Source organism: Myotis yumanensis, unplaced genomic scaffold (genome assembly GCF_028538775.1).
Source record: "Myotis yumanensis isolate MYYU_CA2020_CCGP unplaced genomic scaffold, mMyoYum1.0.hap1 SCAF_1, whole genome shotgun sequence".
Classification (NCBI taxonomy): Eukaryota; Metazoa; Chordata; class Mammalia; order Chiroptera; family Vespertilionidae; genus Myotis; species Myotis yumanensis.
Genome location: NW_027223752.1, coordinates 150,794,455 through 150,807,365, shown reverse-complemented (window position 1 = coordinate 150,807,365; position 12,911 = coordinate 150,794,455). Strand labels below are relative to the sequence as shown.

Sequence of the window (12,911 nt, the reverse complement as noted above, 5' to 3'; positions counted from 1 at the left end):
GGTCCACATTCGGAAAACAAATCATCATTGATGTGGACACACATAGGACCATTCTGTAGAGACCTCAGCTCTCTTTGTGTTGGAAGCAGGCTTTTCCACTTAAGAAAAATTTTACGAATTTCAGTAAATTCGATGCTGACTTGAAAACAGTCTTTCCTAGTAGGGCTCCCCTCTGGGAATAATATGTCAACCTCACTTGGATATGTGCTGAGAGAATTTGCTGAAGAATGAAAGGAGTGGATCCATTTGCAGTGGCTCAGTCAATCCACAAGCAGACGGAGAAGCTAATGAGCAAGTGGTAGTTAGAATCCCTTTCATATATGAAGGTCAAACAGCCATAACTGATATACTGATATGATTTAGGTTCTTCGGCCACTCAAAGTAAGATATTGTAACGCCACCCCCACCCCGCCCAACCCCCACCCCCGCCCCAGCATTCAGATAGAGATATGGAATAACCATGATGTTTCTCTCCAGGAAAATCTTATCTGCTTCTAGAGTTGTTGGCCCATGGGCACCTTCAGCGATGATCTTGCCTTTGAATTTGGGTGTACTGGACTTGGTCAGCTGCTTCTCACTGGCAGCAGGGATCAGTATGTCACAGTCGGCCTCTAAGATGCCCCCTTCATAAAGCTCTGCCTCAGAGAAATCCGGGATTGATCCATGCTGCAATTTGAAGTCTTCCAGTTCCTTTGGGTCAATACCATCTGGATTCCATAGACTCCCATCAGATGCACCAACACCAACACATTTAGCACCAAAGCGATGCAAATATCTCATAGAGTGAAGGCCCACATTACCAAATCCCTGAACAACAAATGTTTTATCTCCAAACCCTGGTGTCATTTCTAAAATGCTCATATAAGAAGCTTCATTGATGAAGTTTTTGATTCCATGGAAAACTCTCCAGCCAGTAGCAGAGATCCATCTCTGGACTGATGGGCTTGCCAGTGCCATAGGCAAGGGCATTAATAGCATAGTGCCCGATGGTGCTAGCACAGGTGTCCGAAATCCAGGACATCTCTCACTCCCCATGCTCATGTCTGGGGCAGGCACAACAATGCCCAGACCAATGAAGCCCTTCTTTGCCAGTTCCATGGTAAACCTCCTTGTGATCTTTCCCAACTCATTATCGGTATAGTTCTTGGGGTTGATCATAACACCAGCTTTGGCACCCCCAAATGGCACATGAACATGTCCTCAGAGAAGCCAAAGCTTTCACTTCATCTACACTCACCTCAGTGCTGTCAGGAATAGCTACCTCCCTGGCATGGCGTGCGGTGCTGGCGGTGCTGGACCTGGTAGCCCTGGATGACCTCCCAGGAACTGTCCTGGCGCCAGATGGGGAAGGACAGGCTCAGCACATGGTTGCAGGGCTTGATGATCCGCATGATGCCGCGCACCCGCTTCGGCTCCTCCCTCGCTCTTCCTCCAGGGTCTTGAGGTCCTCTACCAGCTTGTCCTCCATGATGCTGGCGCACAGTGGAAGAAGCCCTCCACCCTCCTGAAGAAGTCAGGTCGTCCTGGCGGTCAGCCGCTGCCTGGCTGTAGTGTCACCAGGAAGGTGGAGGGAGCTCCGGCTGCAGGGTGGCGGCTGCGGGCTGCCTGCAGGCCAGGCCGGCCCAACAGCGCAGCCAAGTCAGCTGCAGCGGAGCCCAGGGCTGCAGCCCGATGCCTCGCCCAGGCAGTGGGACATGGTGGGGGCGGAGGAGAAGTTCTCCGAGAGGCTCGGGACCATGGGAGGGAGGGATGGCCCTGCAAGGGCTGCCCTTTTAAGCCACAGCTTCCTGCCCTCAGGAGCGGTCCCTCCCCTTGGCGCCCACTGCCTACCTGGGAGGAAGGACTTTGGGCTCCGGGCCAAGGTGGCCTGTGAATGGCAGGGGGTGGGGCGGGGGGCCCTGGCCTCCCTGGAGCCTTACCTCCTCCTTCTCCTCCTGCTCCTCCTCCTCCTCCATGGTCTCCCAGGCCTCCCTGGCGATGGCGCATGCAGGTCAGGCTGCAGGACCCCAGATTTTTATTTTGTTTTCCTCTTCAACATTTTTGACACTGTTCTAATAGTTTTATTCAGTATTGAAAGCTTTTTAGGAAATTTTGACAGTATTTTTGTACAAAACATTTTTTTGAAAAAAACACTTGTCAACTTATTCTATTTTAACTTGCCAAATTCTATAAAAAGTTAAGAAATAAAAAAAAGAAAAGAAAATGACAAGCCTCACTGCATGGCCCACGTGACTGTGCAAGCCCCATGCGGGACCCAAGCACATTGCCGGGCATGCGCACTTGAGCCTCCTCAGTTGCTGCGCATGCGCCTTGCTGCCAGCATCCTGGGAGGAGAAGGAAGGGAGGCGGCCTTCTGCCTGCATTGCATCCTTTCTCCCATTAAGACTGAACTTGTGTATGCAGAGAGCAGCGCCCCCAGGACTCTAGTGAGCATGGGAGAGTGGGAGGAGGAGCCCGTGGCCTCCTAGGGGGAGGGCCCGAGGTCAGCGCCTTTCTCCTCTCAGGCATCATGGCCGCCGGGGCCCTGGGAGTGCCCGCGTGACCTGGACAAGGAGGGTGGTGCGCCCACGTGGACAGGGATCAGCAAGAGTCTGGGGTATTATTTCAGGTGCCTGGGTCCTGTGGGCACCAGGAACGGGAGCATAGGATCCAGAGTCGACCTTGGAGCCCTGGTCAGGGGGTGGGGCGGCGGTAAAGGAAAGGCCTAGAAAGGGGAAGGCCCGGGGACCGCAGCAGAGCCCTGGGGTTTGCAGTGCGCCAAGCAGAGACCAAGGGAGAGGCGGGCATCCCCGCTGCACCCCCGCTGGCCAGCTCTGCCTCCCTGCCCACAGCACAGGCAGCCTGCAGAGCCTCGGGCCTGTCTGTGGTCCAGCTGAGCTCTATTTAAGGGGAAATGGGCCTCTTCACCGGGAGGGCGGCAAGAGCAACCATCTCGCAAGTGTCTCTCAAGCAGCATTTTCCTAAATGTCTTCATACCTGGGATCCAGTCCTCGCCTTTGTCACCCGCTTGAGGGGATGACCCTGCCAGAGGGTCATGACATGATGTCTTCGCAAGCCCATGTGCTTGGTATAACCAGAAAGCCTGCGCACATATATTTAAAGTACTTTCAAAGTTAAAATAAAAGAAAGAAATCATTTAACCAAGAAAGTAGTATAGCTATTCTTTTAAGTACATTATCCTAAACCAAAATGTTCTACTTCCAGTGTGAAATATGAGTTGGCGTGTAAGTGCAAGATCCTTGTGGAAAAGAATACTAGGAGAAGATGAAGAGTCTCCCCAGTCTCCCCAGCCAGTTGAACCCGTGCTTGTGAGTCCTCCAGTGTCTATTACCAAACATTTATTTTTCTGAAAGTTCTGTTTAAAGAAAGTAGATAAAGTGGGAAAAGCTTCAGTTCTGGTAAGGAGAAGGAAGCATTGATCCAGGATAATTCCATAGGAAGGTTTCATTGTTTTAGGAAGATTCCATTCTGTAGTTGCCTATAGAAATATGCCCTATGACTCCTTTCTCCTGCCCTTTTTCTTAAATTTAAATTCTTTATTGTTGAAATTATTACATATGTCTCCTTTGTCCCCTATTGACCCCTCTCTGGCTATTCTTGCCCTGCGCCCTCCCCCCCACATGTCCTGCCCCCTACTGTCCGTGTCCATTGGTTATGTTTATATGCATGCATTCAAGTCCTTTGATTGACTTCTTACCTATCCCCACTTCCCCCCTCCCCTGCCTTCCCTCCATGGCTAGTGTGTCTGTTCATGCTTCTGTGTCTCTGGACCTATTTTTGTTCATTAGTTTACACTGTTCATTACATTCCACAAATGAATGAGATCATGTGATATTTATCTTTCACTGACTGGCTTGTTTCACTTAGGATAATGCTTTCCAGTTCCATCCGTGCTGGTGTAAAAGTTCCTTCTTTTTTACAACAGCATAATATTCCATTGTGTAGATGTGCCACAGTTTTCTAATCCTCTCATCTGCTGATGGACACTTAGGCTGCTACCAAATCTTAGCTATGGTGAATTGTGCTGCTATGAACATAGGGATGCATATATTCTTTCTGATTGGTGTTTCTGGCTTCTTGGGATAGTGTCCTAGAAGTGGGATCACTGAGTCAAATAGGAGTTCCATTTTTAGTTTTTTGAGGAAACTTCATACTGTTTTCCACAGTGGCTGCACCAGTCTGCATTCCCACCATCAGTGTATAAGGGTTCTCTTTTCTCCGCATCCTCACCAGCACTGGTCATTTGTTGATTTGTTGATGATAGTCATCCTGACAGGGGTGAGATGGTACCTCATTGTTGTTTTGGTTTGCATCCCTCAGATGATTAGTGACTTTGAGCATGTTTTCATATGCCTCTTGGCCTTCTGTATGTCCACTCTCGGTAAGTGTCTATTAGGTCCTTTGCCCATTTTTTGAATGGATTGTTTATCTTCCTTTTGTTAAGTTGTAGGAGTTCCCTGTAACTTTTGGAGATTAAAACCTTATCAGATATAAAATTGGCAAATAACGTTCTCCCAGACAGTGGGCTCTCTTGTTATTTTGTTGATGGTTTCTTTTGCTGTGCAGAAGCTTTTTATTTTGATGTATTCCTATTTGTTTATGTTATTCTCAATTTCCATTGACTTAGTAAACATATTGTGATGAGATATGTCTGATATTTTGTGCCTATGGATTCTTGTTGGATTTTTATGACTTCCTGTCTTACATTTAAGTCTTTGATCCATTTTTGAGTTTATTTTTATGTATGGTGTAAATTGGTGGTCTAGTTTCATTTTTTGCATGTATCTGTCCAATTTTCCCAATACCATTTACTGTAGAGACTGTCTTGACTCCATTGTATACTCTTGCTTCCTTTGTCAAATATTAATTGAGCATAGTGGCTTGGGTCGATTTCTGGGTCCTCTGTTCTATTCTATTGATCTATATATCTGTTCTTGTGCCAGTACCAGGCAGTTTTGAGAACAGTGGCTTTGTAATATAACTTGGTATCTGGTCCTGTGATCCCTCTAACTTTGTTCGTTCTCAGGATTGCTGCAGCTATTTCAGGGTCCTTTTTTATTCCATATAAATTTTTGGAGTGTTTGTTCTAGGTCTGTGAAATATGCTGTTGGTATTTTAAAAAATATTTTTATTGATTTTAGAGAGGGGGAGAGGGAGGGAGAGATAGAAACATCAATGATGAGAGAGAATAGTTGATTGGCTGCGTCCTGCACGCCCCCTACTGAGGATTGAGCCCACAACCTGAGCATTTGCCCTTGACCAGAATCGAACCCAGGGTCCTTCAGTCTGCATGCTGATGCTCTATCTACTGAGCCAAACCAGCTAGGGCTGCCGTTGATATTTTAATGGGGATTGCGTTGAATCTATAGATTGCTTTAGGTAGTATTGACATTTTAATGATGTTGATTCTACCAATCCATGAACAGGGTATATTCTGTCACTTGTTTATATCTTCCTCTGTCTCTCTTTTTCAATGTCCTGTAGTTTTCTGAATACAGGTCTTTTATCTCCTTAGTTAAGATTATTCCTACGTATTTTAATTTCTTTTGTTGCCATGGTAAAAGGAATTCTTTGTTGTTTTGTTTGTTTGTTTGTTTGTTTTTAGTATCTCTTCCTGTGAGTTCATTATTGGTGTATAAAAATGCCATAGGTTTCTGGGTGTTAATTTTGAATCCTGCTATGTTGCCAAATTTATTTATTAAATCTAGTATTTTTTTGATGGAGTCTTTAGGGTTTTATATACAATATCATGTCATCTGTGAAAGACAGTTTTACTTTTTCCTTTTTGATTAGGATGCCATTTATTTATTCTTCTTGTCTGATTTGGCTAGCACTTTCCAGTACTGTGTTGAACAGGAGTGGTGAAAGTGGGCATCCCTGTCTTGTTCCTGTTCTTAGAGGTAATGACACAGTCTTTTAAATGAATAAGATAATAACAATATCCTTCATATAAAACTTTCATCAAAGGTTGAAGGAAAGAAGGAACAGAAATGTAGTAAAAGGGAAGTGTCAGGAAACATGTATGATGGTGCTCATGATGACACTGACAGTGATGGATTGAGTCAGTAAAGTAACAGTGAACAAACTGATAACCAGCGACCAAATGATAAAATTAATGAAAAAAAAAACACAATCTTTTTAATGAAAAAGGTAATCATATCCTTAATTTCAAACTTTCATCAAAGGTTGAAGAAAGAAAGGAGCAGAAAAGTAGTAAAAGGGAAGTCTCAGAAAACGTGTATGATTGTGCTAATGATGATAGTGATAGTGATGGATTGAGGCAGCAAAGCAACAGTGAACAAACTGATAAGCAGCAGCTTCCTGTTATGGAGAATGCAGATTCTGATAGGTAAGCCTATAGTAGTATATTACAACTTTAGCTGATATTCATGATTAACAAATTTAGTATTTTTACTAGCAAGATTTAACCTTGCTTGGTAATCAGAAAAATGCAAATCAACAAACAATGACATACCATTTTTTTGAACTTATAATGATAAATATTGCATTTAAAAAAAATTGGCATTCTCATGTGCTCTTTGTTGATGACATTGGCAAAACTTTTTTGAAAGGAAATTGAGCTGGTTTCAAGATTTCAAGTATGTTATTCTTTTATCCCAATAGCTTCACTTCCAGAATGAGATCCTACATGAAAACATGACTTGTATAAACACACATACACAGTCTAAGGACATTAATTATATATTATTATGTGTACACAACATAAAGTAGGGCATTATGTGTATTATGTATATACCAGAGGCCTGATGAAGGAGTTTGTACTTGGGTGGGGTCTGGCCAGCCGGCCCCGATTGGGGCCAATAGGGCCTGGCCAGCTGGGGGGAGGGGCCATGGGCGGTTGGCCGGCTGGCTGGCTGGCTGGCTGGCTGGCTCCCGCCCCCTGGTCCAACTCCTGGTTGAACTCCCTGTCAAACATATGTATGTTAACGATATTTATTGCAACATTGCGTACCAAAATGTTGGAAGTAATGTAAATACCTATCTATAGGAAATACTTTATTAAGCCCATAAAATAATGGAGTATGCAACCACTGAAACTGTAGGCCTAGTCTACAGTATACTGATTGTCTCATGATTGACGTGTATTTAAAGCATTGGATTTAATCTCATGTCTTAAGCAAATTTTGTACGAATACTTTTAATATCTGCTCATTTATAAAAGGAGCATAAGCCTACACTGGCACTTTACTTTGTTTCCATTGAAATTGATAGTTATTAGCTTTTTGTGTTTTGTTCCTAATACCTGGGTACTCAAATATTGGACCCTCAATTTAACCTGAAAGCTGAGGGATTTCACAAGGCAATTTGTCCTATATTTTATATACAGATTTCAGTATATTGAGTAAAACCTATTAAAACCCATCAGGGGATTAATCTATTAGATCAGGGGCTGACAGGCCTTTTCTGTAAAGGGCAGATAGTATTGTAGGCTTTGTGAACCATCGAGTCTCTGAAATCTGTCATAGACACTAGGTAAAGGAATGGGTGTAACTGTGTTCCAATAAAACTATTGACAAAAACAGGCTCTGGGCTGGATTTAGCCTGTAGGCATTCATTTGCTGACCCTTGCATTGTAAACCAAGGTGTTCCTAATATAGGGACTTTTCTTTTTGAAAGGTACCTTGCATGCATGCCTTTATCCTTCCTTTTTAAGGAGAATACATTTCAGTATGCACCACCCAATTTTTCAGAAGGGACTTCATATTACACAACCTACAAAAATTCAGTTTATAAAGTAAGAATACTACCTACATGGTTGCCCCTTTATTTCTGTTACACAATTTTAATATTACTAATTACAGTGTACTTTGTATACTTGAGTCATGTAAAATATTCTAGAGTTGGATGATATTCATCTAGCAAGAAATCCTCCCGTTGTCTTTGTAAGCACATGAAACGAGGTAATCAGGTTACATAATATTATATATCTAGAAAAATTTCATGGAGGTCTTTTAGTTGTATAATAGTGTGAATTTATTATTTACTACCAAGTATGGCAGGTTTAAAACCACATAGTGCCACAGATAGGTAATTAAAAACATTTAAGTATTACAAAAATACTTCATAGTCATTATGAAAGGATTGAAAGTTACAACTAAACATGAAACACATGAGATGATCCAAGGTCATGCCATTGAGCTACAGAGTCCTTAAAGGAACGATCTGTTCTCCATGATTCTACTTTCCCTTCCATGCACGCTTGAACCCACTCAAGTAATGTTCAGTCCCATCTCTTCTCCAAAATTGTTTTTTCTTAAGGTTAGTAATTGTTTTCCCTTTAATAAATCTAAACATAATTTTAACTTCGCTTTACATGCCTTATCAGCAATATTTGACCTGATGGAAAACTTTTTTTTTTCCATTTTTTGGCTTTCAGGACTGAATTTTCAGAGAGGAAACATGTTTACTGGGTTTCCTCCTTGCCTGCTTAGTCTGTCCTTCTCAGTCTGTTTTGTTTTTCCTCATCTCCCACCTTTTCTACATCCAAATGTTCTGTTCCTTCTCATTTCCGACCTTTTACACATTCAAGTGTCCTGGCATTCATCTTTTTATCATCACTTTAATAACTTGTATAGTCTAATGATCTTCAAATTTATATCGCCAGCCCAGATTTCTCTCCTTAATTCCATACTTTACATCAAACTGCCTGCATGATATATTTTTTTAAATAGTTATTGGGTGTTGCCGACTTCAGATGTCCAAAATTGAACTACTGATATTCTTTCTCATACCTGCCTTTAAGTGGTCTTTCCTGTTTGAGTTAATGACAGCTCTTCAATTGCTCTGCCAAAAAGTTGGTATCATCCTGTCTCTTTGTCTTAAACCTCACATCTAATCAGTCAGCAAATCTTGTCAGGTTACCTTCAAAATACAATAAAACCTTGAAGTAATGGACTAGTTCAAGAGAGTGGTTGTCCCTTAAAGTGCAATGTCCATTATATTTAATGAGGTAGGTTTTCCAAATGTGTATGTTTAAAATTGACACATTAGTTTACCTGTTTTTACATATGTAGACACATCTTGTAAGTATATATGAAGTATATATGAAAAGTTTAACTTCACAGAATAGTTTTCTACATGTATGATTGCTTATGTACTAACCATAATTTTGAGACTGTAATAAACAAATATGCAATCTAAATCTAAGTAAACATTTTTCTGAAAATCCACTTTAATTATATTTAACTAAATGAATAAACAATATTCTTTAAAACAAAACAAAATTAAAATTTTTAAGAACACAAAATATTTTTCCTATTTAATGGTGTTTGGATAATGATAAATCCAGACACTCCTATTGTAGTGTGACATTAAAATGTTCCATGTCAAGGTGCTTGCTTTAGGTAATCCTGCTTTGAATACTATAAAATGTCAAGTTTTGTTTGAACTTTTGTAGTGTGCAATTTTTTTTGGAATTCATAAAATTTCAAAAATGGGTGTAATAAAGCTGCTTTTCATTATCTGATGAATTGTCAATAAGTGTTATGAGATAATCCAGATGGGACTAATCACTAATAACTTTATTTTTAGGGTGCATTGTTTCTTCTTCCTCCTTATCTTCACTCCCATCCTCATCTTCCAAGGCCATCACCTCATCTGCTATTTTACTTTCAGTCATAATGAGATAACAAGGGTCACCTTCATCTTCGTCTAACCACTCTAAAGCACCTTCCTCAGCTACTACTTCTCCATCAATATTCTGTGTTGTCCTACAGTAATCAGTAACCTCCAGCCCTTCGAATTCCAAGTCTGCCTTCATGGTCCAGCAAATTCTTCCAAATTTTTTGGACTTTTACTTCTTTTCACGCTCCAGCAAAATTTAAAAGTTGCTGATTTTAATCTATAACTATTTAAGTTTTGTATGGTACATGGTCCTCTTGTATCGTAATCATTATCTTCATCCTGCAATACAACCATTACTTCTAAAAACTTTTTGAGGTATATTCATTTGGTTGCTAGGATTATCTCCAGGTCCATGGTCTGGATGAGTGATACTGTATTTTTTTGGCAAAAACATACATCTACATTTGCCATCGTCTTGCAATTCTGGTACAATTTTTGCAAATCAATAAACATACATTACATAAACAAATTGAAAGACAAAAATCACACGATCATATCAATAGACATAGAAAAATCATTTGAGAAAATCCAACATCCATTTGTTTATAAACACTCTCAGCAAATTGGAATAGTGGGAATAGAGAGATAAAGGGAGGGAGGGAGGGAGGAAGGACGGAGGGAGGGAGGGAGGGAGAGAGACAGGGAGACAGACATGGATGTGAGAGGGAAACATTAATCAGTTGCCTCCCACAGGCACACCAATAGGTCAGACAGGAAACCTGGGTGCCCTGACTTGGAATCAAACTCACATTTTGGTGTCTGGAATGATGTTCCAACCAACTGAGGTACCCAGCCCAGGCTAACCAGATGTTTGCTGTTTAACAGTTGCCTCCCAGCCCTGCCAGTGTGACTCAGTGGTTGATTGTCAACATATGAACCAGATGGTCATGGTTCATTGCCATGGGGGGCCATGCAGGAGGCAGCTGATCAATGATTCTCTCTCTTCACTGATATTTCTATTTTTCTCTCCCTCTCCCTTCTTCTCTGAAATCAATAAAAAGTATTTTTAAAACTTTGCTTTCCATCAGCTATGTTCAAAAATAAAAACTATTTCCTATTCTATAATTAGAGACTTATTTTTGAACTTTGGGTCAAGAGGAATTCTTTAATAATTGCTCTTAGGAAGAGTTCTTCTCCCCTCTTCAGTATGGTTTTATTGTGTTTGGAAAGAGAAGAAGGGAGTGGGAAAAAGATATAGAAACATGAATAATGAGAGAGAATCATCATTAGGCCACCTCATGCACTCCCCCTACTGAGGATTGAGTCAGCAACCAGGGCATGTGCCCTGACTGGGAATTGTTCAGATGACCTCTTGGTTCATGGATTGAAGCTCAACCACTGTGTGACCCCAGCCAGGCAATCTCCACCCCCCCTTTTTTTTAGATGTTTAATGTTAACCAGGAGAGTTACTTGCATTGATAGTTAGAAAATGACAAGAAACCAATTTATTTATTTACTTAATTATATATATATATATATATATTAGAGCCCTGATGTGTGAAATTCGTGCAAGGGGCTCGGTGCTCGCAGCAGGGGTGGCTTACCTCGGCCCAAGGCAACTGTGGTGGCTGCCTCAGCGCTTGCAGCCCCAGCTTCACCGGGAAGGTCGTCTGGGAGGACATTCAGAAGGACATCTGGTCTAATTAGCATATTATGCTTTTATTATTATAGACTAGGGGCCCAGTGCATGAATTAGTGCACCTTGAAAGGAACTGTGGGCTGCAAGGCTGTGGAAGGCACAGAGGTGGGTCTTGGCCCATCTTCCACATCCCTGCCTGGCCCCTCCCACTGTAGCCCCTGGTCCCCTGTCTGCTAGGAGCCCCACTCCTGCTGCCATTGCTCCCATGTGCTGACAGTGGCCGGCCCTGCTTGCACCACCTGAAGGTGTGGAGCAATTGGGGCTGGCGCCAGCAGTGGGTGTGAGCAGGGCTGGCACTGTCAGCATGTGCAAGCGGCAGCTGCTTCCCCAGTCCCCCCTTAGGAGCAAGGGGAGGTGGAGAAACCGTCGGGTGATCAGGGCCAGCAACCACCACTCACACCTGCTAATGGTGCCAAGCAATCTTGACCAGTGCCGGGCCCTGGCAGCAGGTGTGAGAGGCGGCTCTGGCGCTGGCTGCAGGTGCGAGTGGGGCCATCACTAACAGTGTACATGAGCAGCAGCTCCAGCTCTGGCAGCGGGTGCTAGTGGGGTGCTCACCGGCAGTGGATGCAAGAGGCAGTTACTGGCCCCGATCTCTCCTCAGGAGCCAGGGAGGTGGAGAAGCTCTGAGGAGTGATCAGGGTTGGCAGCCACCACTTGCACCCGCTGACAGCACCAAGCGGTCAGGGCCAGTGCCAGGCACTGGTAGTGGATGTGAGTGGTGCCGGCGCTGGCAGCAGGTGTGACTGCCAGGTAGGACTGCGTTGCACGGGAGCAAAGAATTTTCAGTAACCATCAGAGGCTTACCCAGATGATAGCAACTGGCATCCCGCCTTGGTCTGGGCCCCCCCCTCATCTGCTACACCATCGTGCAGCAGCCAATGCTGGCCATGTTCCACGCAGGCCCCCTGGTGGTCAGCACACATCATAGCAACCGGTTGTTTAGATGTTACAGTTGTTATACCATTCAGTCTATTTGCATATTAGCCCTTTATTATATAGGATGGATATATATATATAAATTCTCACCGAGGATATGTTCTTATTGATTTTAGAGAGAGAGAGTAACATTGATGTGAGAGGGAAATATCTATTGGTTGCCTCCTGCTATTTGCCCCATCCAGGAATTTAACCAGAAACCCAAGTATGTGCCTTGATAGGGAATCAAACTGTCAACCTATTGGTATACAGGATGATGCTGCAATCTACTGAGCTACCCTCACAGGTTATTTTTCTACATTTTTGAAGATATATATAATTGTGATATTCTTATGCATGCACTTACTCCATGAAAATGTAATTATACTTTTCTTTTGGTACATCTAGATTTTTATATTAAGAGTAGAAGCCAGGTGCATGAAATATATGTATGGGTAGGGTCCCTAGGCTTGGCCAGTGATCAGAGAAGATCAGGTCCTTCTGGCTGCCAGCTGGGGCCTTTCTTTATTCTGTGCCACCCAATGGTGATCAGCGCCTATCATAGCAAGTGATTGAACTCGTAGTCTCCCAGTCAAACTCCAGAGTGGACAATTTGCATATTCAGCTTTTATATATATAGATTAGATACTAGGCTAAACGTATATAAAAGTTACCAAATACTTTGATTTTCAAAGAAAATCACAACTAA

At 42.7% G+C, this 12,911-nt stretch overlaps 1 pseudogene; it reads right to left on the bottom strand.

The window, feature by feature from the left end:
• Nucleotides 1-256: 256 nt before the first annotated feature.
• On the bottom strand, nucleotides 257-1,955 carry LOC139019972 (glutamate dehydrogenase 1, mitochondrial-like; annotated as a pseudogene).
• Nucleotides 1,956-12,911: the final 10,956 nt, after the last annotated feature.